A 14,864-nucleotide genomic window follows, 5' to 3' on the forward strand; every position below is an offset into this window, starting at 1 on the left:
TTCTGGAATATGGGCCATCCTGACTGGCTAGCTTCTAAATATCCAGGAAGAAGTAGGAAAACATAGGAAGAAACTTCACAAGGGAGAAAAACGCACACACTACCTTAAAAATGACCAAGGTTGGCATCACTGATGGTAAGCTATTCTCCTATCAAATAACATCTGATAGGAAGTGATGGGACGAGTACTTCATCTCTGTGGTCTCATCCAGAAACCTGTAGCCCCAGGCCTTCACGTGAAAACTATCAGACAAACCTAGACCGGAAGATAGTCATAAAAATACCGGATAAAAATAATTCATCCACACCGAGAAACCATCACAGGCCAGAGGAGGCTGAATGCAATGTGGGATCCTGTGGCTCGGGGGGAAGACATTAGTGTAAGAACAGAGGTGACACACACAAATACATGAGTTTTGTTATTATTAAAGTATCAATGTTGGTTTCTTGGCTTTAATAAAGGTACCGTGGTAACCTGAGAAGCAAATGAAAGGAAACTCTGAAATGGGTATAAAGAAACTCTATTGTTTTTGCAACTTTTCTAAATAGACTCCAAAATGAAAATTTATGTTTCAAAATTCGCATAGGAAACGTGTCCGTTTCCCACCACTTAAATCAGAGCTGAGGCAAATGCCCGGTGGGCAGTAGGTCCATGACAGGTAGTTCTTAAAAGCTGAAGGAATGTGATTGATGTCTTCTTTGGTGAAGGACATGCAGAGATATTTACATGGTGATCTGTGCAAGATGGTACATGCTGCAGATTATTCTCCCAGAGTCCCGTTCCCACACTGAAATGCAAATCAGACCAATGACATTCGTCTTCAGCCTGTAAAAGACATCTGAAATGGAGCTAAATGGTGTATGTTGAACTGGAAGTTTGGTGAGTTTCTCTCACAAAGTTTCAAATAACACCTGAAATGTTTTCTTTCCTAGCTTGGCCCTAAAATATTTCCATTTGTGTCAATAAACATCTTAACCACTGCTCTTTGTGACATCTTGCCCTGTGTTCCCATGACAGAATCCAAGATTTTCAGAACAGTGACCAGTTCACTGTTCCTTTGTGGGGTCCTCACAGAGATCGTACTTTGCCCAGGCTATATTACTCACCCCTTCTCTTTCGAACTCGGAGATGAAAGGTTACTTTAAGGTTGGGTAGGTTTGTTTTTTTTGTGTGTGTTTTTTTTTTATTATTCTTATTTGTGTGTGTGCTCTCAAGTGCTTAACAGCAGGTGGTTCCTAACTTAACTTAGTTTTCCCATTAATTCACGAAATACTTGATAAAGTGCGATAGGAGAGGTAAATCACATTGGACAGAAAAATTTAAATCCTATAGCAGTATGTGATTGCAATGAAGGAGTTCTTCAAATAGAAATAAATGGAAAATGTGACCTACCTTTACAGAAGTACTCGAGAAGCTACAGTTGTTGGGAACAAAACACAAAAGTCTCTTATTGCAAGAGATACGGGCAGCTTCCTGACACTATTCATTAGCACCTGTGGAAGCAATATTGTCTATGCGGCCTAGATATAGAATGCTTGTAGCAGTCTTATGGATTGAGGCTAGAAATCATCTACACTACCTGCCAGCACTCTTCACAGAATTTGAGTAACTAAAAATAATAAATGGAGGTTTTACATTTTCTCAAAGTCACAAGTATAATGACACATTTGGAACAAAGAATCAATGGAGTCTGACATCAGAGTTTGAGCTCTAAAGCATCATTGCATACTGGCTCATGCTCAGAGGAGACGACTATTCTCTGATATGTGTGCGTTAAGTGTCTATTTTAGGAACTCAGACAAGTCAAGAACTTTATGACATTTTTAATGTCAGACATGTCTACCAAAGTTTTCATTATCTGTATTTCTGTGTCAATCATTCTTGCATGTTTACGTTTGCTGAATTCTTACCTTCCTTTTCCCTTTTGCATGCCTTTACTGTCCACATTGCTCTAAAATAAATACGAACAGGCACACTCCTCTCTTGTAACATACTGCTGTTTGACAGTGAGCGTAGCAAAAGATGTGGTGAAGCCCTTTCGAGCGCTCCATTTCATGTTATGTTTCAAGACTGATGAGCACCATCGTCTTCCTTTTATAGATTCGAAAGGGAGAAGTATTAGTATCTCCCATAGGAAGGTGCAAAAGTCAAACAACTTGGCTATAGATTTCAAGGGTTTAGAGGTTCAGAAGGTTTTTCTTGTCTTGGCTCAGCATGTAAACATCTGCGCAATTTCAGACAAGAGAAGGTAAAAGAGTTGATAGAAATCTTGAGAAACAGGAAATAGTCCTCAGATTGTCGTGTTGATCTCAAGTTCTTGAGAAATGCATTGGTGAACCAGGGAAGTGAGAACTTCAAATAATATTAGGAACCAATAGTCTACTGTAGCTGGCTCCGTGGCTTAGTTGGTGAAAGCGCCTGTCTAGTAAACAGGAGATCCTGGGTTCAAATCCCAGCGGGGCCTCAGGCAGCACTGTTTTAAATACAGCAAAACAAGTTAAACAGTGGGATTTGTTTACTTCCCATCAAGCCCCTGAGTACCTCAGAGTACTACCTATGCTCTCCTGGTAGCCATAAAAAGGTGGTCCTCACACATCTAGAGATGACAATTAGAAATGCCCCTTGGTCTTTCCTTCGCATTTTAAATCAGGTCTCAGAAGTTGCCAGCTTGGTTTTGTGGGATCTCTTCAATTATGTTTGCCTCCGAGAACGTTTACCACAATGGAGACGTTTGCTTTTCTTCATGGAATCATTGAATTGTCCTGTCCCACTTTAGAGCCACCCCCTCCCCCGCCAACTCCCACCACCCATATTTGGCACCGACTTTACTAGTGCCTTACAGTCGCGCTTCTCAAAATTTTATGAGCATATGAATGACCTGGTGTGATCCTTTATAATGAGGGTTTTAAATGACTGCATCTGCAACAGGGGCCTGAAAGTCAGCATTTCTACAACCTCAGACTCTACACTACTGTTCCATGGATGATACTTCATGAAGCAAGGATAGGGACTTAACTGGTCTAATTCAGTGAGTGTGTTTTCAAGTTCTGCACTTTCATTATGTTGCAGCTGTCTTCCTGAATCACTAGTGAATCCAGCATTGTTTTTTACTCACTTGTCCTTAGTGAATGAAATGAAATCAAAAAATATAAAAGAAGAGGAAGGACGTTCTGATAAAAATTACGGTAGTGTAAATCAAGTTGTGTTATAACTGTTCCCTCTTTTCGATGTGAAATGGACTCTGGACGATACTGGAAATTTTGGAAGGAGAAGATCTAAGGTTATATCTATAAGAGGATATAAAATAGACAATGACAAAATACACAAAATAATATTCTTTTTTTATTTTTTTTAAGGTGTGGGCAAACTGACTTTTTAAAGCATTCTTTGTTTGTGAACTTCAGCTGTTTAAAAAGTACATTTTGATCTGAAAAGCCTTTGTGCATTCACTGGTCCCGTAACTCAAAGGGCTCTTTGCCACCCGCTGCTTGCATAATTTTTCAGGACATCTGGTAGGGTCAGGATTGGGTACATTGTGGGGCTACTCCTTACCGGCTTTAAAATAAACTTCTAATCAAATTATGGGAAACTAAATCCCAAACTTGCTGATTGGGAAATATTGTCTCTCTAGTCCGTTTCCTGCAACGCTGTGATCAATCCCAGTTTCAGTTTTGCTGAGAGCAGGGGCTTTCAACGCTGCTATTTGTGAAAGATGCCAATGCAGAGCTGACGCAGAGAAACCAGGAATTTCTCACATGGAATTTAATGAAAGACGACAGTTTCTCTGCTGAGCACCTTCCTGGTCCTCCAGGGAAGTGCTGGGAAGAGGGAAAATACAATGAGGAAGGTCAGGTGAAATGAAGAGAAAAACCAAGGCGAGGCAAGGTAGGCATCTGTTGAACAGATTCAGATCTCTCAAACCACAGTCGATCCAGGGTAGTGTGAGTGACGCTGGGTAATAAGTTGACTGATGACGCCCACCTTGACTTATTCGGGCGCAAAGTCCAGTCCCTTGAATTCCCAAACACTACTCCTTTTGGCACTCCTTTCTGAGAGTCAAGTGATCACAGGCCATCGCATCCCCGCTCAGCAGTCTCCTCCAGACTAGCTAGGCCCTCTCGGAAGTTCGGTGGTCTTCAGGACCCTGTGCCAAAATTTTTTAGGGTTAGGGTTAGGAAGAGGAAGAGGAAGAGGAAGAGAGGTGGAAATCAAAGGCACAGGACAGTATCGGGTTGTTCCAATCAAATGCCCTTGGAACCCGAGGACACCATGCCTGATGTTTGGGAAGGTGTTTGGACCCTGCTCCCTCCTAGCTCAGGCGGTGAAGAATCTGCCTGCAATGCGGGAGACCCGGCTTTGATCCCTGGGTCGGGAACATCCCCACTCCAGTGGGTTGTCTCCAGATGTCCAGCCTGGAGAATTCCATGGACAGAGGAGCCTGGCAGGCTACAGTCCGTGGGGTGGCAAGAGTCGGACACGACTTAGCGACTAAACCACCCCCACCACTGAGTTAGGTTTGGTTATGAGCCGTAGAGTTTCGATATTATTCTTTTAGCAAAAGGTTTTGAAACGATGGAAAGCAAGGCACCGCGAGTGAAAACACTCTGCAAGAGAAAGATTCAAAATTGCTAGATTGGGGGCGTTGCGGGCTGGGACGCGGGGAGCAACAAAGGGACCGAGTATGCTGTTTTTCTGGGACATGTAATGCCCGTCAGGGGCGTGGCGTTTCCGTGGTGCAGTGGTTAGCACGTTCGCCTTACACGCGAAAGGGCCCCGGTTCGAAACCGGGCGGAAACAGCTCGATCCTCGGGCTTTTGCTCTCTCAGAGATAAGTGCAAAGATCTCCTACGGATTTTGCTGCCCTGTCGAAGGTACCCGATTCCAAAGTATCCTCAGAGCACCCGCGCTCTCACCGACGGCCTTTTAAAATACTTACTCTATTTCAACATTTCTTGACGTTTCTCTGATTCCAGCAGCTTTACAATGTGTCGATTATAATGTTCTCTCCTACTGCAATTTTGAAGAAAAAGGGGTTCATTTTTTGTGAGGTACGGGGGTAGCTTAGTGCTTATTATGTCCTGGACGCTTAGTGCTCCTTCTGGCCTAACAAAGAGTCGCTCACCTCAAATACTTGGAAGTGTTTCGCTACCTTTTCTTCACCAAGCTTTATTGTTTTCGCTTTCACTGGTAGCCTACGGGCAAATGATTTGAAATGCAAGCAACTGGACCGAAGCAACTGAGGTAGGCCTACAGCAGTACAAGTGAATCAATGAAAGAATGCAATCCAATCAGTCAAACAAGAAGCTAAAACCAACAGACCGAAAAATGGGGCAGGTTTCCAGATGTCTTCCATCTCTGGCAATTCCCCCCTCCCCCGTCCCCTTACCAGAAATATTTTCGAAAACCTTCGACATAAAATCTGTGTGTGCAGAAGGTGGAAAGGAATGGAGGAGGGGATGAAAGCAATGAATCAGAAGTCTCCTGTCCCCAGAAACTACACGGAGATCTTGTGTCGGGTGGAGACCGTTGCTTAATCTCACTGTCCTTTCCTTTTTCTCCCAATTCCCCGGGTCCGCCTGCGGATCCCCACCAGTACCCTCAGGGAAGTATTCCGTAGTCCGCCTGGATCGAAATCTCTGCTCAAAAGTTTCCACCACGCGGTCGAAGCCGACTCGCCGCTTTTCCGGGAGCCCAGGCAGCACGCGGTCGTCTGCAGCCGGACCCAACTACCCACCCACCGAGGCTTGCCTGGGAGGACCGGTCACATCCTGCCGCGGCTTGTCCTTCCGTCGCCCAGACCCGTCGCTTCCCCGGGTTCAAAGGACGGTTCCATTTAGGCACAGAACGGTCCCGGCTGAGATCGGAATGGAGTGGAAGTGCGTTTGTCTGCGTGTGTTTCGAGACAAGGCTGTGGGACAGACATACACGGAACGGGGCCTGGGGGCCCTCGCAGGCAGGGTATCTGGGCCAGCAGCGGCTCTTCTCGGACGGTTCGGGGACTCGGCATCGAGATCGACAGGAAGCGCGCGACGGGCAGGCGGAGAAGGTCCACGTCGCCGCGGGGAAACCAGAACTATTCGCGGAGGACCATCCATGGTCAGGACCATGAACAGCGCTCTCCGGATTGGCCAGGCTGTGTGACGGCTTTCTCAGAAGTGAGAAAGGATAGGGGGAAAGGTTTAAATGGTATATTGACTCGGTGCCGCGTGTGTTTTAGGCACAGACTTTTTAAATTTAAAAACCACAGAAAATACCGCACACGGTATTTCCGTTGTGGCTGCTGTTCAGTCGCTAAGTCGTGTCCCACTCTTTGGGACCCCGCGGATTGCAGCAGCACGCCAGGTTTCCCTGTCCTTCACCATCTGCCAGAGTTTGCTCAAATTCATGTCCGCTGTGTCGATGATGCCATCCAACCATCTCATCTCCTGTCGCCCCGTTCTCCTCCTGTCCTCAATCTTTCCCAGCATCAGGGTCTTTTCCAGTGAGTCGGCTCTTCACATCAGGTGGCCAAAACATTCGAGCTTCAGCTTCAGCATCAGTCCTTCCAATGAATATTCAAAGTTGATTTCCTTTAGGATTGACTGGTTTGATCTCCTTGCAGTCCAAGGGACCCTCAAGAGGCTTCTCCAGCACCACAGTTCCAAATTCAGCCCTCTTTATGGTCCAACTCTCTCATCCCTAAAAGACTGCTGGAAAAACCACAGCTTTCACCAGAGGGATCTTCGTTGGCAAAATGCCGTCTCTGCCTTTTAATGCGCTGTCTAGGTATCTCATAGCTTTTCTTCCAAGGAGCAAGCGTCTTTTAATTTTGTGTCTGCAGTCATCATCCACAGTGATTTTGGAGCCCGAGAAAATAAAATCTGTATTTCTACTTGATGGTTCTGAAAGAAATGGTCACATGTTGAGGTATGGGGAAGTCATTCTAGCTTACATATGTTCATGCCTAATGAATGGTAAAAAAAAAAAAAAAAAAAAAAAAGTCTGTTTTAAAGGTAAAGCTTAAATGCTTTTCTCCCTGAGAGGTGAACACTAGTAGTATTTCCCAGGTACCTGGGACAGACTGATCTGATGTGTACTGGCTGATCTGCCTTTTTGTTTTTTTTTTTGAAAACTTTAAGGAATGTGCCATTTCACTTTTGATGTTTTTTGTTCTGACAAGGAATCAGCTCAGTTCACTTGCTCCGTCGAGTCCAACTCTTTGCCACCCCATGAACTGCAGCACGCCAGGCTTCCCTGTGCATCACCAACTCCTGGAGCTTGCCCAAAGTCATGTCCATCGAGTCGGTTATGCCATCCAACCACCTCATCCTCTGTCGTCCCCTTCGCCTCCTGCCTTCAAATGTACCCAGCATCAGGTTCTTTTCCAATGAGTCAGTTTTTCACATCAGCTTGCCAAAATATTGGAGCTTCAGCTTCAGCATCAGTCCTTCCAATGAATGTTCAGGACTGATTTCCTTTAGGATAGACTGGCTGGAACTTCTTGGAGTCCAAGGGACTCTCTCTCAAGGGTCTTCTCCAACACCGCAGTTCCAAAGCATCAATTCTTTGGTGCCCAGCTTTCTTTAGAGTCCACCTCTCACATCCATACATGACTACTGGAAAAACCATAGCTTTGACTAGGCGGAACTTTGTCAGCAAAGGAATGTCTCTGCTTTTAAATATGCTGTCTACACTGGTCATAGCTTTTCTTCCAAGGAGCAAGCATCTTTTTATTTCATGGCTGCAGTCAGCAACCCATCTGCAATGATTTTGGAGACCCCCCTAAAACAGTGAGAGTGAGCCCCCTCTCACTGTTTCCATTGTTTCCCATCTATTTGCCATGAAGTGATGGGACCAGATGCCATGAACTTAGTTTTTTGAATGTTGAGGCTTAAGCCAACTTTTCACTCTCCTCTTCAGTTTCATCAAGAGGCTCTTTAGTTCTTCTTCGCTTTCTGCCATAAGGGTGGTGTCATCTGCATATCTGAGGTTATTGATATTTCCCCCGGCAATCCTGATTCCAGCTTGTGCTTCATCCAGCCCAGCATTTCGCATGATGTACTCTGCGTAGACCTTAAATAAGCAAGGTGACAATACACAGCCTTGATATATTCTTTTCCTGATTGGGAACCACTCTGTTTTTTCATGTCCAGTTCTAACTGTCCAGTTCTAACTTGACCTGCATACAGTTCCTCAGGAGGCAGGTCCAGTGGTCTGGTATTCCGATCTCTTGAAGAATTTTCCACAGTTTCTCTTGATCCACACAGTCCAAGGCTTTGGCGTAGTCAATAAAGCAAAAGTAGATGTTTCTCTGGAATTCTCTTGCTTTTTCGATGATCCAACAGATGTTGACAATTTGACCTCTGGTTCCTCTGCCTTTTCTAAATCCAGTTTGAACATCTGGAAGTTCATGGTTCACATCCTGTTGAAGCCTATCTTGGAGAATTTTCGCATTACGTTGCTGGCGTGTGAGATGAGTGCAATTGTGTGGTAGTCTGAATGTTCTTTGGCATTGCCTTTCTTTGGGACTGGAATGAAAACTGACATCTTCCAGTCCTGAGGCCTCTGCTGAGATTTCCACATTTGCTGGCCTACTGGGTGCAGCACTTTCACAGCATCATCTTTTAGGATTTGAAATAGCTCAGTTGGAATTCCATCACCTCCACTAGCTTTGTTCGTAGTGATACTTCCTAAGCCCCACTTGACTTCCCATTCCAGGATGTCTGGTTCTAGGTGAGTGATCACCCCATCGTGATTGTCTGGCTCATGAAGATCTTTTTTTGTATAGTTCTTCTGTGCATTTTTGCCACCTCTTCTTAATATCTTCTGCTTCTGTTAGGTCCCTACCATTTCTGTCCTGTATTGTGCCCATCTTTGCATGAAATGTTCCCTTGTTATCTCTAATTATCTTGACTCGATCTCTAGTCTTTCCCATTCTAATGTTTTCTTCTATTTCTTTGCATTGATCACTGAGGTAGGCTTTCTTATCTCTCCTTGCTATTCTTTGGAGCTCTGCATTCAAGTCGGTATATCTTTCCTTTTCTCCTTTGCCTTTCAGTTCTCTTCTTTCCTCAGCTATTTGTAAGGCCTCCTCAGACAACCATTCTGCCTTTTTGCATTTCTTTTTCTTGGGGATGGTCTCGATCACTGCCTCCCGTCCAATGTCACGAACCTCCGTTCTTGACATTGAACCTTGTCAAGAACCTCTAGTTCTTCAGGCACTCTGTCGATCAGATTCTAATCCCTTGAATCTATTTGTCACTTCCATTGTATAATCATAAGGGATATGATTTAGGTCATACGTGAATGGCCTAATGAGTTTCCTTACTTTCTTCAATTTAAGTCTGAATAGCGCAATAAGGAGTTCATGATCGGAGCCACAGTCAGCTCCCGATCTTGTGTTTGCTGACTGTACAGAGCTTCTCCATCTTTGGCTGCAAAGACTATAATCAACCTATATAAATATATATAATCAGTCTGTATAAGTAGACAAGGTATAAAACTGCTGAACACCATGTTTCTCCGGAGCCGTTCTTCGGAATTAGCGAGAGACACTCACACAGGGCTATGGTCCTTAGTTTGGCTTGATTCACACTTTTTCTTCTGTTCCCGGTATAGACTGCTTGTTGATTATTTTCCTTGACACCAGAGTACAGACTGCAAAACGGGGGCTCCCCACTAAGGGAAGTGATACCTCCATGTCTGAACTCCCATTGCCTCTGCGCCAGTGCAGTTCAGCTCTTGGGGGTGGCAGATCCCTGAAATTCCAACTGAGGGAGTCGGGCGGGTTGGCCGGGCTGTCCACGGGGACCACCGCTGTTGCCCGCTGCGGGCTAAAGGGGGCTGCATGGTTTGAATGCCTGGGAGGTTTCTCCGCTATTTGGGGGAATTTTAGCTGACTTTTACTCAGATCAGATGAGACTAGATCTCAGATTCTGTGAACGTTGAGAGGACAAATGGATGAAAGGCAGAAAGCAGTGTTTCTGAAAGGGTCGCCTACCACCTGAGCATCTGAGACCTGTTTCATGACATGACCCTTAAGCTTATGCCCTGAAATCCTCTCCATGGCCTCTCCTATGTCTCCAGCTTCCTTTCACACTTCACTGCCCCCCCTCTCTGCCCACCACCCTGTCCTCTTATTTCCCAGAGATTTGTGAATATGCTATTTGTTCCGCCTCTGTTCCTAGTTACTGTCTCCTCAACCCCGAAACTTGCCCTCCATCATCACTCCTTCAGATAAAACTTCCGCAAAGCTTTCTGCCTAAATCTTCACATTTCTGTCAGTTTCTGTACACCTGTCTTTTACTGCAAAGGCCAGTTAGGCAAAAGATGGCAATGCTGGGGTGAGAAAGAGTTGCACTCTGGATTCCAAGTGTGTGCCATCAAGAGCATTACTGTGCCCTGTCTCTCTCAACACACAAAATCCTTCTCTCAAGGCACTTGTATATTTAGAGGTGTTCCTTATGCCCAACTTGAAAACGAAAAGCAGCATATAACCACGGGGTCTAAAGAGAGCATGTCTGTCTGTTTCAATTTTATGTGGTATTCAATCATTTCCTGAATCCCAGCAGTCTCTGCCTAATGTGATTTCTGCGCCTTTGAGTATACCTTTCGTGCCTTCTTGCCTCTTTTTGCCTTTACCATTGGCTTCTGCATGCTTTTATCCGATGCATGATTTATCATAGAATTTGGCCATGATTCTCCCTCTTAGGGAGTATTAATTACTCTTTTAACGCTAAGAGAAGAATGTGATTCTTATGGCCAAATGCACTTCCAGATCAAAAAGATGTACTTTATTGTCTAACACTTAGTTAAAGAGAATACTGGGCAGTCAGTAACCATCCGCAGACACATCATCAGGGCCCCAAAGAAGTGTAGAATAGATGAGGGAGGTGGAAGCACGGCAGATTAACAGGGAGCAGAAATTAACCAGGAGCACTCACAGCAGAAACCTTGCTTGCAAGGAGTGACTTCTTTCTATCATGTATGGAATGTTCTAAGGGTTAGATTTGCTTGTAATCCAAAATGTAGACCTGGAAAACAACGTTGTAGTACATACACTAACCCTAAATGAAGTGAATGGGTGCGAGTCGTCAGTTCCGGGGTTATTTCTATCTCCATAGCAGAACCAGCGACTTCAGAGGCCTCGCTGAAAGAGACACGCTTAAGCCTTCCTGTCGCAGGGGGCCAGTGGCGCAATGGATAACGCGTCTGACTACGGATCAGAAGATTCTAGGTTCGACTCCTGGCTGGCTCGAAACCTTTTTGACAACTCATCTTCCTGCCCTTGAACCACACCCAAACTCTTCAAGCTTTGGCGGCTCACAAGCGCTACGAAAAGCTCGCTCGACCTTGCTTCTTGTTACCCCGTGGGGCCATCCTGCCTCTTGTGGGAGTGCGAAGGACCCTTCAAAGGCTATCACTGGAACATCCACAATCAAGCATTTTCTGGTTTCCATCTCCCACAGCAAATGCGGAGAAAGGACCACATAGGGACACCTGTACTGAGTTGCACATCAAAGAGGCTTTAAGAAAAAAGAAAAGGAGGACGAGCAACAAGAAAGAGAAAGAAAGTAAGAAGAGAAAAGGCTCGGCAGGTTTCTTCACACCTTATTCCCACTGGGTGACCCTTCACCACCCTCCTCCCCCCTTCCGAATAGAAAGAAGAGTGGCTTTGACTGAGGAACTGTTAAATCCAAGAAAGTCCAGGGTGGTGCGCACCGGATATGGGAGCTGGCCCTGCACCCTGACTTCCAGAAGAGTGCTGGTAGGACAGTTCCAAAAGGGAGGAGTAATACGCCGGTGTTTTGGTGTTTTTGTTTGTTTGTTTGTTTTCTTTAATAAGTTACGCACAAATCCAGGGTTCAAATGGGTAAGACCTTGAGTGGTAAGGAGCAAAAGTCCCCTTGGCCCGTACGGGGATCGAACCCGCGACCTTGGCGTTATTAGCACCACGCTCTAACCAGCTGAGCTAACCGGCCACGGAAACCCCTTCTTCCAAATTTAGTCCTCTACTTGCCCTGGTTACATTTCTTTTTCGTGGTCCTCAGAGGGCTGTTCCACGCGGAACCCAACAAACCCCTGCTGTGACCTCTGCATACAAAACCAAACTCGGACAGCAGCCCTTTGGAACAAAGGGCGCCAAGCGAGGGAGCGGGAGACGAGCCTCACGTCCACTCCCTCTTGGTCTGTCAGTTAGCGGTGTTTGTTGTTGTTGTTTGTCTGTCTCTCTGTTTGTTTTAAGCGGAAGACCAAAGAATCTGGGACTGATCACCGACTCTTGACATTTCTGGATTCAGGATGGTTCCGGTTTGCCATTCTCTGCCCAGGTAGTCCATGGCTCGGAGATTCGTTAGCTCAGCTTGCCCCGGAGAAACAAACTGACTTTGGATGTTCCTGATGATATCTACCACCGCGGTGTTAGTGCCTTGAGGATGTTACCGACCACAGCAATTCTTGTCTGACTCTGGTTGATTTGTGCTCAACTGGCGCAGAATTGAGGTCAGAGGGGACAAGTAAGGACTGCCTGGCAGACCAGTGGGCATTTGCCCCTCTCCGCCCCTCGGTTTCTATCAGCCAAACACTGCCCGTCACAGAATGGGCAGCTGCTAGAGTTCGAGGGCACCGAATCTCGCTTACTTTTCACCCAGGATCATTGAATCAACTTCAATCATTGCAGTCCTTTTCTGGCACTCGAGAGATGGCGGTCACAGAACTTCCTAAGGTCACACAAACCCACACAAGACAAAAGTCGAGCAGATTCCCGACGTCTACTGTACCCGGACGCTGCCTAAAACGTCTGCTCTGCCTCTGGCAAGGAATTCTTCGCTTAGAGGTAGTATTTGCTTAGTGTGACTCATTGACTGTAGCATTGCTGGTCGTGATAGGAGGGCGCACTCAACGTCGATCATTTCCTGAAAGAGAAAACCGATTCGGTGTGGTCAGCTTGGGCTAGCCGGGAGTCTCCTTTGTGACCCGGTGGACTGTAGCCTACCAGGCTCCTCCCTCCATGGGATTCTCCAGGCAAGAACACTAGAGTGGGTTGCCCTTTCCTTCTCCATGGGACACCATTGGAGGGCGGAAGAAAACGACTAGGAGGGGAGAAAGCAAGTTTCCGTAGTGTAGTGGTTATCACGTTCGCCTCACACGCGAAAGGTCCCCGGTTCGAAACCGGGCGGAAACAGGAAAAATGCTTCGGGGTTTGCATTTTGAACCGTTCTCAGGAAACTTCCCGGAGAAGGCAATGGCACCCAACTCCAGTACTCTTGCCTGGAAAATCCCATGGACGGAGGAGCCTGGTAGGCTGCAGTCCATGAGGTCGCTGAGAGTCGGACACGACTGAGCGACTTCACTTTCACTCTTCACTTTCGTGCGCTGGAGAGGGAAATGGTAACCCACTCCAGTGTTCTTGCCTGGAGAGTCCCAGGGCCGGGGGAGCCTGGTGGGCTGCCGTCTATGGGGTCGCACAGAGTCGGACACGGCTGAAGCGACTTAGCAGCAGCAGCAGGAAACTTCCGAGAAACTCGGTAGATGAGGAGGCTTCCGAACTCTCACCGAGCCTCACCCGTAAACCTGGGGGAACTACCGACGATCCGACCCATCGAACTCGTCTTCAGGCACCGTATTCCATCTCCTACGGCAGAGCCTGCACTCAGCCCAGCTTAAGGCGCTTTCTGCGAGCCTTTTACACAACAGCAAATTCTTCCGTAGGCCGCAGCTTCCTCCGAGAAAAACTTCGGTTTCCTCGTTCACGTCAAGGAATACGACCGAAAACCAATTGTGCCTTCTTTTCCTTTGGTTTCTTCTCCGAGAAAGCGTCTCGGCGTCTCATTCTTTTGACTAAGGATGGAAGGCAACGACAATGACGAAACTCTCTTAGGAGAAGCAACAGTAAGGGTCAGTTGGAACTTGAGATTTTGGAGGGGGAGCCGGGGCGGAAGAGGCGTTAAGAGGAAAGGAAGGAGAGAGGAGAACTTGCGCAGACAGAGGCCGGTTAGCTCAGTTGGTTAGAGCGTGGTGCTAATAACGCCAAGGTCGCGGGTTCGATCCCCGTACGGGCCACTGTTCTCTTTGGTCACCTCCTCCGGGAGGCTGCCAACTGTTTTCCGAGGCAACGTACCACTTAGCCTACACGTAGGTCCCGAAGATCGTGCGTAGAGTTCCCTTGCGGTTGCGGCTGTTCCGCCGGGACGCCAGCCTCATCAGTCCTCCAGTGTCTCCTGGAGGATGCTGGCTAACCACGTCGTCTTCTGCCGACGCCTTCTGCTTTTGCCTTCAGTCTTTTCCAGTGAGTTGGCTCTTCGCATCGGGTGGCCAAAGTGTTTGAGCTTCAGCTTCAGCGACAGTCCTTCCAATGAATACTCGGGGTGGGTTTCCTTTAGGATTGACTGCTTTGATCTCCTTGCAGTCCAAAGAACTCTCAAGTCTTCTCCAGCACGAATTCTTTCGCGCTCAGCCTTCTTTATGGTCCAGCTCTCACATCCGTCCATGACTATGGGAGAACCCATAGCTTTGACTGGACGGTCCTTTGTCGGCAAAGTTACAGCTCCGCTTTTTAATACGCCGTCTAGGTTGGTCATAGCTTTTCTTCCAAGGAGCAAGCGTCTTTTAATCTCGTGGCTGCGGTCACCGTCCGCATTGATTTTGGAGTTTTCCCCTTCTGTTTGCCATGAAATGATGGGACCGGATGCCATGACCTTAGTTTTCTGAATGTTGAGGTTTAAGCCAGCTTTTTCACTCTCCTCTTTCACCCTCATCAAGAGGCTCTTCAGTTCCTCTTCGCCTTCTGCCATCAGAGTGCTATCATCTGCCTATCTGAGGTTGTTGATAGCTCTCCTGGCAATCTTGATTCCAGCTTGTGATTCACCCAGCCCGGCATTTCACAT

The 14,864-nt window shown here is 46.7% G+C and overlaps 6 non-coding genes across 6 annotated transcripts; 5 read left to right on the forward strand and 1 right to left on the reverse strand.

Moving 5' to 3' along the window:
- The first annotated feature begins 2,390 nt into the window (after window positions 1–2,390).
- TRNAT-AGU (transfer RNA threonine (anticodon AGU)) lies at window positions 2,391–2,464 on the forward strand. Its single transcript has one exon. It is a non-coding gene; the product is annotated as a tRNA-Thr (tRNA).
- Window positions 2,465–4,724: 2,260 nt separating this feature from the next.
- On the forward strand, window positions 4,725–4,797 carry TRNAV-UAC (transfer RNA valine (anticodon UAC)). Its single transcript has one exon. It is a non-coding gene; the product is annotated as a tRNA-Val (tRNA).
- Window positions 4,798–11,163: 6,366 nt separating this feature from the next.
- On the forward strand, window positions 11,164–11,236 carry TRNAR-ACG (transfer RNA arginine (anticodon ACG)). Its single transcript has one exon. It is a non-coding gene; the product is annotated as a tRNA-Arg (tRNA).
- Window positions 11,237–11,886: 650 nt separating this feature from the next.
- Window positions 11,887–11,960, reverse strand: TRNAI-AAU (transfer RNA isoleucine (anticodon AAU)). Its single transcript has one exon. It is a non-coding gene; the product is annotated as a tRNA-Ile (tRNA).
- Window positions 11,961–13,089: 1,129 nt separating this feature from the next.
- On the forward strand, window positions 13,090–13,162 carry TRNAV-CAC (transfer RNA valine (anticodon CAC)). Its single transcript has one exon. It is a non-coding gene; the product is annotated as a tRNA-Val (tRNA).
- Window positions 13,163–13,966: 804 nt separating this feature from the next.
- On the forward strand, window positions 13,967–14,040 carry TRNAI-AAU (transfer RNA isoleucine (anticodon AAU)). Its single transcript has one exon. It is a non-coding gene; the product is annotated as a tRNA-Ile (tRNA).
- Window positions 14,041–14,864: the final 824 nt, after the last annotated feature.

This window comes from Dama dama, chromosome 7 (assembly GCF_033118175.1).
Source record: "Dama dama isolate Ldn47 chromosome 7, ASM3311817v1, whole genome shotgun sequence".
NCBI classification, from domain to species: domain Eukaryota; kingdom Metazoa; phylum Chordata; class Mammalia; order Artiodactyla; family Cervidae; genus Dama; species Dama dama.